This window comes from Aedes albopictus, chromosome 2 (genome assembly GCF_035046485.1).
Source record: "Aedes albopictus strain Foshan chromosome 2, AalbF5, whole genome shotgun sequence".
NCBI classification, from domain to species: domain Eukaryota; kingdom Metazoa; phylum Arthropoda; class Insecta; order Diptera; family Culicidae; genus Aedes; species Aedes albopictus.
The window spans coordinates 412,442,534-412,455,037 of NC_085137.1; the positions used below are offsets into that span (position 1 = coordinate 412,442,534).

Sequence of the window (12,504 nt, forward strand, 5' to 3'; positions counted from 1 at the left end):
TTCGTTTTAGGATTTGAGCTTCATCGTCGATGTCCTCAATAACCAACAGAAAATCAAAAGCGAAAGTAGAGTTGAACTAAGCTGAATATGCTATGCAGGAATGACACAACCCAAGTAACAATCTTGATTCTATTTGGTTTTATTTGTTTTTATGAAAGTTTTATCGGAACATTGTATATTCTAGTTGATCTTATCGGAGTTTCAGCTGAGCACAACTATTCTTCGTCAATATGTGATTTTAAAAACACCTCCAAGAATACTTGAGGTTCAGTTCATAAAACCATAAACACAACAAGAACTGTTGAACTTATTTTCAGTTTTATAAGGCTCTTGTAGTTAATTTCAATCATCTGTTCTTGATCAAGAGCAACTGTTCTCGCATAAGAACAGTTTGGTACATGAAAAATACAATAAAAACTCAAGCATCAGATTTTGATTCTCATCGTTCCATTATTGCTGCCAATCAAGAACACCTACCCGGAAATCCAACCGTGATGGTGCGGGTGCGGTGCAGTGCCAAGTTCCTCCGGTTGCAGCATCCGAAATGAGGTGGGTTTGGTCATCCAGGACGTCGATTCCCGTGCAATTCGGATTCCAATCATCGATCTTTAAAATCAACAACTACTTACCTGTTGGAAATGCTGACCGGAGGAATGGGGCACTGACTGCACCGCATCAAGGCCGGTTATTGAAACAGGTGGTGCCTGGTTGGCAACGGTACCGGGCTGATGGTAAAATTTATCGGACGGGATTCACAAAATCCACCGCGGAGCGATAATTTATTGTTTGTTTACAATTTGGCGTACATGATTTATTACGTTCTTGGCGGAGTTTGCATAAACCTACAACAAGAACGTTATAAACCTGAGTACTCTTGAGAAATACTTCTCACCCTTGCTTAAGATGAAATAAATTTGAGACGTTCTTGATGGAGGCCAACCAGGCTGCATTGAGAATGTTATAAATCCTAGTATTCTTGAGTTATGCTTTTAGCTCTGGTATGAGTTAAAAGAAGTTTAAGACGATCTTATGGTGATGTTGATTAAAACCATCGATAATGGACCGACCACCGGCCTAGATTTCAATGGAAGCCATGTTGAGAAAACTCATGAACACTGTTCTCATGACCAGGAATAATATGTTTATATATTTTATTAGTGCATTATAATGGAAGCGCGTTGCAATTTTTGGAAGTATCTTGCAACGTTTATACGATGAATTTTGCTTGGCATTTGGCATCCTTGTTACACCACGGAGATATTTCCAATTTGTGTAATAAATTAATCCCAATTACAATAATGTGTCATTTTCATTGTGTTTTTTTTTTCAATTTATTTCATCAAACTTTTCTGTCGACATAAAAGCTGCATCAGCAACAACACTTACAAATTTATTATCGTTTTATCGTGCACTTGAAGAACTCTACAAGCAGAGAGCAATTCGCTTTGAGAACAACTTGGGAAGTACAACAAGTTTTAAGAGAAATTTAAAAACAACTCTCCAAGAGCATCTTAGGATGGGCCTCTTTGGTGTTATGGCGGGTTTATGGTTGAGTTGATGTAGCTTTGCAGAGCAATTTGGTTTATGCATGGTTAAAGCACAGGAGTTGAAGAATACTTCAAAAGCATTATAAAATTAATTTTGTTACTTGGGAAACTTTAGTCTGAAACTCAGAAGAACTGAACAGCAGATGTAGACCCAGATACTCATAGCGATGCATTCTCAATAAAAACATTGAAGATGTCGACGAAATTTGGACCTGGTCATAGGATGTGACATCAATTGGCCAGATGTTCCTGTTTTTGTCAATTTCTACTATAACTCAGTCAATGTTGGTTGAAAATTGACTAGTTATATAGAAACGTACCGAAAATAAGAAAGTTCGAAATTCGCAAACATGCCAAAGGACATGTTCAAATTCCTAACCAAACGGTTGGCAAAGTCTTTTGTACCTAGGAGTATCGTTTCAACATGCACCTGTTCCGTCAATCTATTCGTTTCATGTATTCTAACAGTATGTACAATACACAGCACAGCGTCTAGCCCAGAGCGGCAATTCATCAACATATCAAGCTCACCCAAAGTCTATTTATTCATGTAAAATATCAACTGCTTGCCGCACAACAGCGTTCTCGGTCGTCTACACAACAACGCCGTCAGGTAGAAGTTGTAGGTATGAGTTACCAACAATGTAACTCATACATGCCGTGAATTGTAGCGAGTTGCTAGCTTTGAAAACCTGTCCCACAGAAAGCCGTAAAGAAGAACCACTCTGGGGCTTACCCGTGCATATACACACATTTTGATCGGGTGTTTATGATCTATAAATATAGGCACGGAAGTATAAACAGCGCGCTCCCCTAAAAATAGACGCGACCAACACCCAAGTGGGGTGCGGAGCCGGTAGATAGAACCATCTCTACCGGTTGGTCCCGCAACCACCATAACCTAGCTAGGATGATGACGACGACGGACGACAACGATATAAAGTTGACGACGCGATGGGCACAAATAGAAATGCTAGCGAAATAACGAAAACCGGCATAACGGCGACGGTGGCGGCACAGGTTCTTATGGGTGCGCACGCCATCCAAAGCACTTTGAAGAAGCCATAAATTACGTAACGGGTAGTACCTCTTCTACAGCGCAGCCAGTGTATGCAAATGAAATGAATTGGAACCACACACAACAGCTAGGCACCTTCCGGAGACAGAGGATCCGAACCAACCGTTGATCCACTTATTGAATGCAGCTGCTGGATAGCAACAAACAACTAACATAGGAGGAAAAGCTGTTTCATGGTTAGTGGGGGGGTTTCGCCGTGGAACAAGCTCAAGGACGACGCTAGCGATCCGTAATAAAATCCTTTTAATGTAGAAAGCATTGGTAGTGCCTTATAATATAACTGTGATGGTGATGGCATTGGCATACATTACATTGGATGTAATGATTAAAATGTTTTAAAACAAATATTTAGTACATTTGTTGTCATCCGGGGTTCCGGGTATCTTTCCGGTTTTGATAACCTTCTGGATGCTGGGTTCGCCAATTGATTTGATTTTTGGGATACGATGAGATACGCACAGTATCTATCCATGTACAATTTGATTGAGTTATAGCAGCAAGTGCACAAAATATGCCTCCCTGCCCAAATGGTCTCAAACCTTACTTGTTTTTGGCGTATTCACCACCGGTCTGATCTCAACTACTTCGCGTCTCAGGAGAATGTTCAGCTCTCTAACCTTTCCTAATGTTTTGGCGATAATATCTCTGTCGTCCAGCCGCTCTCGGGGGGAAGAGCAACTGACGAAGTGCCGGGGCTGGGTTCGAACCCATGACCATCCGCTTATGAAGCGAACGTGTAGCCACTGCGTCACGGGTCCCGGCAACATGTGTCGTCCTTATAGCACACAAATTGACAGGATTTCATGAATGTCGTTGCTCATCTGTTAAGCCCGGCTCATTGCATTACACCTTTCAGAGCCATGTTTTCGCACAGCGGGGACATTAGCCTTGGAGCTTGACGATAGATCGCTCTTTTCCCATCGACCAGTGCACAAAGTGACATGGGTTTCCCGTCACGAAAAATCAAATTCACCACATCTGCATCAGCCGAAAATGGAGACGGAGCCTACTTGAAACAAACGTAGCGTCGACATTGCGTCCGACCATCATCTCTTAATCGGCGCGATCCGGCTGCGCATTGCTAGCATCCATCGACAGGAGGAGAAAATTAGGCGCCGGTTCAACACACGCCGACTGGAAGACGCTGGCGTGAAAAGGTCCTCCGTCGAGGAGCTAGATAACCGTGCTGTGAATATTCCAGAAGGTGAAAGCGTAGAAGATCAATGGAGCGCCATCAAGAACGTCTTCATCGCCACCGGCAAGAATAATTTGTGTGAGCTACGCACCCGAAGAAAGCAGTGGATCACAGATGTTACCTGGAGGAAGATAGAGCAGAGGAGCGAAGGAACGCCAAAGCCGCGATAGACAAGCGAAAACACGAGGAGTCAAAGCCGTAGCCCGTCAGCGCTATTCGGCTCTCGAGAAGGAAGTGAAACGCTCATGTAGACGGGACAAAAGAGCATGGGCGGACTCCCTAGCCGACGAAGGCGAGAAAGTCGCAAAAACAGACGATATCCGTCTCCTCTACGATGTTTCACGTCGCCTTAGTGGGACTAAGATGAATGCTACGATGCCCGTGAAAGGCACGTCTGGACAGGTATTTACCGACCCGACTGACCAGTTGAAACGCTGACTCTGGTTCGAGTACGTTTTTTTAAGTATCGGCCACGCGATCAATCAGCATGATCCGTTAAGGGTTCGACGCATTACCCGTGTCAACACCGAAGCTCTATAAGTGCAGAAGATAGAAACAGTCATCCGTAGCATGAAATCGAATAGAGGGGTCGATCACATATCAGCTGAGATGCTCAAAGCCGACCCCGTAGTAGCCGCACAACTACTGCATCAATTATTCAGCAACATATGGGAAACCTATCAAAATACTATCACCGCTACTGTTCCTCATCGTAATCGACGAGATCCTGGTGGTGCGATTGACCGCGAGCCAAATCGTGGATTGCTTTGGCAACCCATTACCATGGAGCACCTAAATGACTTTGAATTGGCTGATGACGTTGCTCTCCTATCTGATATGCAGAGGAAGCTCGACGATCTTGCCAATCGCTCCTCAGCGGCAGGTCTCACCATCAACTTGAACAAGACCAAAACGTTGGATGTAAACACGGTCACCCCTTCTAGCTTTACGGTAGCTGGGGCAATCAGTGGAGAATGTTGTAAGCTACCAATATCTTGGTAGTTAAATGGCGGCCGATGGTAACACCAAGATCGACATAGATGCACGGATCAAAAAGGCGAGGGCTGCTTTAGTGAGTTTGAGAAATGTATGAAAAAACAACCAGATCAGTCAACGTAGTTCTCGTCCATGCTAGATTCGCTGTCAAGCGCACTAGCTGGACTGAGCCCCTTGGTCATCGGTGGGGACTTTAACGCGTGGGCGGTCGAGTGGGGCAGTCGCTCTACGAACGAGAGAGGTTGGACTCTACTCGAAGCTATGCCGGGATTGAACGTTGAGATCGCGAATGTCGGCAGTGTAAGCACTTTTAGCAGAAACGGTGCGGAGTCCATCATTGATGTGACCTTCTGGAGCCCAGGGCTTAACCCTAGCTCAGACTGGAGAGTTGATAACGGGTACACGCATAGTGATCACCTGGCGATTCGATACAGTATCGAACAGGGCGGTAGACGGCAGCAGTCGAGGATAACCGACACTCACCGAGGATGGCTAACCTCGAGTTTCGATAAGCCGGCATTTGTGGAGCGGCTGCTCATGGAGCAGAATACAGACTACTTGTCTAGCGACGGTCTAGTTGGTACCTTGAGACGAGCGTGTGATGCGGCAATGCCGAGGCGATCCATACCCAGGAATGGACGAAGACCGGTGTACTGGTGGTGTCAAGAAATCGCGGAGCTCCGTGCATCTTGCCACAGGGCAAGGAGAAGGATGCAGAGAGCCCGGACCAATGAGTCGAGAGCGGAGCGAGAGGTGGCATACAAGGCGGCAAAGTTGGCACTGAACAAAGAGATCAAGGCGCGTAAGCGGGCGTGCTTCAACGATCTCTGTCAGACGGCCAGCACAACCCCCTGGGGAGATGCATACCGCGTAGTCATGTGCAAAACGAAAGGCACTTCTGCACTACCGGAACGCTCTCCCGCGATGCTGCAGAGGATTGTGGAAACGTTGTTCCCGCACCACGAGGTGAGACCATGGGCACCCACACCGCAAGACCATCCTGGTCCGAGTGAGGTTCCCCCAGTGACGAATGATGAGTTAGCCGCAACTGCGGCTGAACAAGGCCCCGGGCCCGGATGGCATTCCGACGGTGGCTATTAAAGCGGCCATCGAAGCTAGCCCTGACATGGTCAGATTCTCTATGCAGAGATGCTTGGATAGAGGCGAGTTTCCGGAGAGGTGGAAAAGGCAAAAATTGGTTCTACTGCCCAAGCACGGGAAGCCACCAGGCGACCCGTCGGCTTATAGACCAATTTGCCTTTTAGACACGGCCGGGAAACTCCTAGAGCGGATCATTCTGTCAAGGTTATTGGTCGGACAACGCGGGGCTATCAGACAGCCAGTACGGGTTTCGCAAAGGAAGATCAACAGTGAATGCCATTAGGTCGGTGACTGGATTGGCCGAAATTGCGCTGCAGAAAAAGAGAAGAGGCATACGGTACTGCGCGATCGTGACGCTAGACGTTAGAAACGCCTTTAATAGTGTAAGCTGGGCCGCCATAGAGAGCGCCAAAACTCGCTTAGGTGTCCCGGCTGGCCTAAGGCGTATTCTGGGTAGTTACTTCCAGAACAGGGTGCTGATTTACGACACCGAGGAAGGCCAAAAACAGTACAATGTCACCGCGGGGGTACCGCAAGGATCTATATTGGGCCTGGTACTGTGGAACGCGGCGTACGATGGAGTACTGAGGCTAACACTACCACCGGGAGTCAAGTTGGTTGGCTTCGCCGACGACATTACCCTGATGGTATACGGTGAGTCGCTCGAAGAGGTGGAATTGACGGCAGCGCATGCGATTGACATAGTGGAGGGCTGGATGAGGTCGAGGCAACTGACACTCGCACACCACAAGACGGAGGTGGTGAACAACCGCCAGTCTGCACAGCAGGCAGTGGTCACCACGGGCGGGTGCTCGATCGAGTCCTGTCGCTCACTGAAGCTTCTTGGAGTCATGGTCGACGACAAGTCGAGCTTCAGTAGTCATGTCGAGTATGCTTGTAAGAGGGCGAGTGTAGCGGTTATGGCATTATCTAGAATGATGTCAAACAGTTCGGCAGTTGTCTCGAGTAAGCGAAAGCTGCTCGCGTCAGTAGCGGTATCCATACTACGGTATGGCGCCGCCGCATGGTCGAACGCGCTCAAGCTGCAGAGGAATGTTGACCGACTAGAGAGTGTACATAGGCTGATGTGCCTAAGGGTGGCCAGTGCATACCGGACCGTCTCGAAAGACGCGGTATGCGTTCTAGCGGGCATGATGCCGATAGCACTGGTGTTGGCCGAGGATGTTGAGTGCTACGATGAAAGAGGTACGAGAGGTGCGCGACGAAACGCCAGAACTTCGTCTATGGTGAAATGGCAAAGAGTCTGGGACTCTTCAACCAAGGGTAGGTGGACACACAGGCTCATACCGAGCGTGTCCCGGTGGACGTGTAGGCCCCATGGCGAAGTGAATTTCCACCTGACACAATTCCTGTCGGGCCATGGGTGCTTTAGGTGGTACTTGCACAGGTTCGGGCATGCAAAACTCACCCTCATGCCCGAAGTGTGCAAACAGGGCGGAAACGGCGGAACATGTGCTCTTCGAGTGCCCGCGTTTTGCGCAGCAGAGGTCGAGCATGTTAGAGGTATGCGGCAGGGATACTACTCCCGATAATGAAAACATAGTAGAGTGGAGGCGTATCGACGTGAAGTACTAGAATACCATACCGTAAGTTAAATTTCAGACACAAACCACAAGATAGACAGCTTAAATGAGTAATTTTTCATAGGACTTTTCCCGACATGCACAGACAACAGTACAGGCTAAAAGTTTATGGACAGTGACGAATAATTTTTTGTAAGTGCTGGTTTTTGAATTTTTTTTCTTTCCTCTATGTTATCAACACTTTTATGTTCAATGTTTTATGTTCAATGTACCCCTTTTCAAATACATATTCAGATCCCCTGATGAAGATCCAAACCGGGATCGAAACATTGGAGCAAAAATAATTGTTTCGTGAGCCAACATACAAGACTGCAAGCCAGAAAGAAATAACCTACTCCCGATAACATTATAGAGAGGATGTGTACGGGGGTGGACGAGTGGAATGCCGTGTCGACCACGGTATCCACAATCGTGCTCCACCTTCAGAGGAAATGGCGGGCCGACCAACAGTTAATCGAGTTGGCCCCCTAGAGATATGCCGTATGTGATGGCTGACAGATGATAGCGAGAGTGCGAAAGCACAGTCCCCCCCCCTCCTCTACGAAGTAATCCCTAACGGGCGTGCCGCGGAGCAAGGTCAGGTAGTGCAGAATGTGGTTTTCCTACGGTGTTGCTAACCAACAGGTTTCCTCATTCTATAAAAAAAAGACCCAGAGGCTCATGGCGGCGCAGCCTCAATAACGAAATCAAGCAAGTCGACAGAAATTTGAACTGGCCACAGGCCAAGACGATGGCTGGAAGTAAGTAAGTAGTAAGTACAGTAAGTAAGTATGTATTTCATGTATTGTAACAATTGAAAAACGAGAAGAATGCAGCATGGGCGAGAATGCTGCAGCACCGTACGAGAGCGAATGAGGCACGTTACAAACAGGCGCGGAACAGGCAGAACTCAGTCTTCCGAATGAAGAAGCGCCAGCAGGAAGAACGAGATCGCGAAGCGATGGAAGAGCTGTACCGCGCTAAGGACACACGAAAGTTCTACGAGAAACTGAACCGCTCGCGCAGAGGCTTTGTGCCACAAGCCGACATGTGCCGAGATAATCACGGGAATATTCTCACGAGCGCGCGTGAGGTGATCGAGAGGTGGCGGCAGCATTACGATGAGCACATCAATGGCGACGTTGCAAGTACCGAAGGTGCCGTGGTAACAGATCTAGGAGTATGTGCACAGGACGAAAGACTTCCGGCCCCTGGTCACCAACTCCAAGACATCGAGGAGGAGGTTGGCCGGTTGAAAAACAACAAAGCCGCAGGAGCAGATCAGCTACCGAGCGAGCTTCTAAAATACGGTGGAGAAGCACTAGTGAGAGCACTACACTGGGTCATTACCGAGATTTGGGAGAAGGAAGTATTACCGGAGGAATGGATGGAAGGTATCGTGTGTCCCATCTACAAAAAGGGCGACAAGTTGGATTGCGGAAACTATCGCGCGATCACACTACTGAGCGCTGCCTACAAGGTAATCTCTCAAATTTTATGCCGCCGTCTATCACCGATTGGAAGAGAGTTCGTGGGGCAATATCAGGCTGGATTCATGGGTAAACGCGTTACAACGGACCAGATGTTCTTCATCCGCCAGGTGTTGCAAAAATGCCGCGAATACAACGTGTCCACACATCTCTTGTTCATCGATTTTATATCGGCGTATGATACAATCGATCGAGAACAGCTATGACAGATTATGCACGAATGCGGAGTCCCGGATAAACTGATACGATTAATCAAGGCGACGATGGATCGAATGATGTGCGTAGTTCGAGTATCAGGGACACTCTCGAGTCCCTTCGAATCTCGCAGAGGGTTACGGCAAGGTGATGGTGTTTCGAGCTTGCTGTTCAACATTGCTTTAGAGGGTGTAATTAGGAGAGCGGGGATAAACACGAGTGGGATGATTTTCACGAACTCCGTTCAGCTCCTTGGATTCGCTGATGATATTGATAGTATAGCTAGCAAATTTGAGACGATGGCGGAAACGTACATCCTACTGAAAAATGAAGACAGGCGCATCGGATTAGTCATTAATGTGTCGAAGACAAAGTACATGATGGCAAAGGGCTCCAGGGAGGAATCACCGCACCCGCCAATCCGAATTTATACCGACGGTGATGAAATCGAGGCGGTTGAAGAATTCGTGTACTTGGGCTCACTAGTGACCGCCGACAACGACACCAGCAGAGAAATTCAGAGGCGCATTGTGGCAGGAAATCGTTCTTACTTTGGACTCCGCAGAACTCTGCGTACGAATAAAGTTCGCCGTAACACGAAGTTAACCATCTACAAAACGCTGATTAGACCGGTCGTCCTCTATGGGCACGAAACATGGACCCTACGTGCAGAGGACCAATGCGCCCTTGTAGTTTTCGAACGGAAGGTGTTGCGTACCACCTACGGCAGAGTGCAGATGGAAGACGGGACTTGGAGAAGGCGAATGAAGCACGAGCTGCACCAGCTGCAGGGAGAACCAACCATCGTACACACCGCGAAAATTGGGAGGCTACGATGGGCGGGTGACGTCATCAGGATGTCGGATAGCAACCCGATTAAAATGGTTCTCGAGAGCCATCCGACCGGTACAAGAAGACGTGGTGCACACGAGCTAGGTGGGTCGATCAAGTGGAGGACGATTTGCGGACCCTTCGCAGAGTGCGGAACTGGAGACAAACAGCCATGGTTCGAGTATAATGGAGACGACTCCTATGTACAGCACATGTAACTAAGGCCTTAGTCTGATGGCACAAATTTCCCGAATGGAGGAGAACGTGCCTCTAGAGCCGACCTACTGATACCTGAAGGCCTTAGTCTGACCGGTAAGGTAAAGACAGGATCATCCATAAAGTACGTCACGCTTAGAGTGGAGCGGGGGTTTGTGGAAGTGTGACAATCAATGTGTTGATTATTGGAAACCCGTACGAAGGGAGAGGGGATTAGAGTATCCCAATTTGAGCGTGACGTGCTTAATGAACGCTCTCTTAATGATTAATGATTGATGAGTAATCAATTTCAAATCTGTGGAAAAAGCACGATTCGGTATGTAACACCTATCCTATCATTATCAATCGGAGCTATTTTCCCCTTATTTCCCCGCATGCACCAAGCATCCAATAAACAACCAATTCAATTTAGTTCTCCATTCAGACGTCCCCCGCTCGATTGACCAGGACAAATAGCATCCCTTCATCCCATAGCAGAGCAACAAATGGTTCCACACAACGGGGATGACTAATGATGTTTTGTCTCCCCCAGGATTTCTCGACACGACTGCCGGCTGGGGGGAAATAATACGGATTGTTTCCCCAATTGATGCGCTGGCTGGGCGCCACTACGTATCTCTTCTCTGCTCGGGTGGATACAAATTGACCAATTAAGTACAAACGCATCCCCATTGGAAAAGAGAGGGTCCTGTTCTGGTACCGAGCGCGAGCAAGAACCATTGTCCACACGTGGGCTCAATTATTGATCCGGGGTTTTCCACACCATTTGATCGACGGTCGGTGGTGACGATGGATGGACAATTCCCCGAATGGATTGAAATTGAACAATAATGGAACACTCGCTCAGGTGACAACACAGCTGAGAAACTCCCCACAGTGTCGCCACCATCATCGCGCACCGCCTCGCCATCAACCATGACTTTTACATGAATGGAAAGCTCCTGATGTCTAGGAAGTGTCCAAATGGAAGTTCTACAGTAGTGCTTAAAAGTGTCTCGACAAATTCAGAATTCTCTTCGGACTTGTTTCTTTGTTAAAATTTTTGAATTTTTATGTTTTCCTTGTGAATTCAAATTTGAAATTTGCGGAGCGGACCTGGTGCGATGGTTAGAATACTTGACTATCACGCCGATGACTTGGGATCGAATCCCACTTCCGACAAACTCGCTAAATGTGAGTTCTTCCTTCGGAAGGGAAGTAAAGCGTGGGTCCCGAGATGAACTAGCCTAGGGCTAAAAATCTCGTTAATACAGATACAATAAAAAAAATATGGAAATTTGTTTATGACAGGTATTAGGGCATAGCATTCGACCGGCACTGTAGATTGGGGAGTCTAACGTGACACCAAAAAACACCGTCGTCACTCGCGAATGCTTTGCGTGCTGGGGTGCTGGATAATGGATTTTTCCGTTTTAATCTGACCCTTTCTTCTCACGGCGACAATCAGCAAAAGTGGTGTGAGTGTGCGTGTCGTGTCATAGCTATTGCACGGACTTCCGATCCCAGACCCTTTGGTTTGGTCCACTACCTACTAGGGCCAAGCACCGCACACCGCTACGTTTGGTTCGGCTGGTTTGTTTGAGAACACCACGACAGGTCACATTGTATTCACAGCCACAAGGACCGACTCAGCTGGGCGACAGCAAATTGCGGTCTGCAGTAAGTGGTTGGTTAAAGAATGAAAATGTTTGTCCGAGTCTGAGGAAATTGTATTTTCACGTGATGACGATTTGTTTTGTTGGTGGCTATTTTTAAGCGAAAATTTTCTTTGCGTCATTCTCGTGGTTCCGTGGCGTCAAGTTCGAGAAACCTGGCTGGCAAGAGAGCCACCAGCTGTTGGTGATAATAAATGCTTTTGTCCCACGATTATTTTTGATAATGGATAGGAAATGACATCGGAATAAGGCGACTTGCAATTAGGTTGTCTTATAGCTTCTAGCATTAGGCTTCTAGCTTTAGGCTTCTAGCTTCTAGCTACTAGCTTGTACCTTGTTGCTAGTAGTTTCTAGCTTCTAGCTTCTTGCTTCTGGCTTCTAGCTTTTACCTTCTGGCTTTTAGCCCGTAGCATTTAGTTTGTAACTTCTGGCTTCTAGCTTCTGGCTTCTAGCTTCTGGCTTCTAGCTTCTAGCTTGTTGTAGTTTCTGGCTTCTAGCTTCTAGCATTTAGCTTGTAGCTTGCTGCTTATAGCTTCTAGCTGCTAACTATAATCTTCTAGGTTCTAGCTTCTAGCTTTTACCTTCTAGCTTTTAGTTTCTAGCTTCAAGTTTGTAGC

General features: G+C 47.3%; 1 protein-coding gene across 1 annotated transcript in view; it reads left to right on the top strand.

The window, feature by feature from the left end:
- Nucleotides 1-12,504, top strand: part of LOC109417953 (D-aspartate oxidase) — a 104,110-nt gene that overhangs the window by 54,178 nt on the left and 37,428 nt on the right. The window lies entirely within an intron of this gene.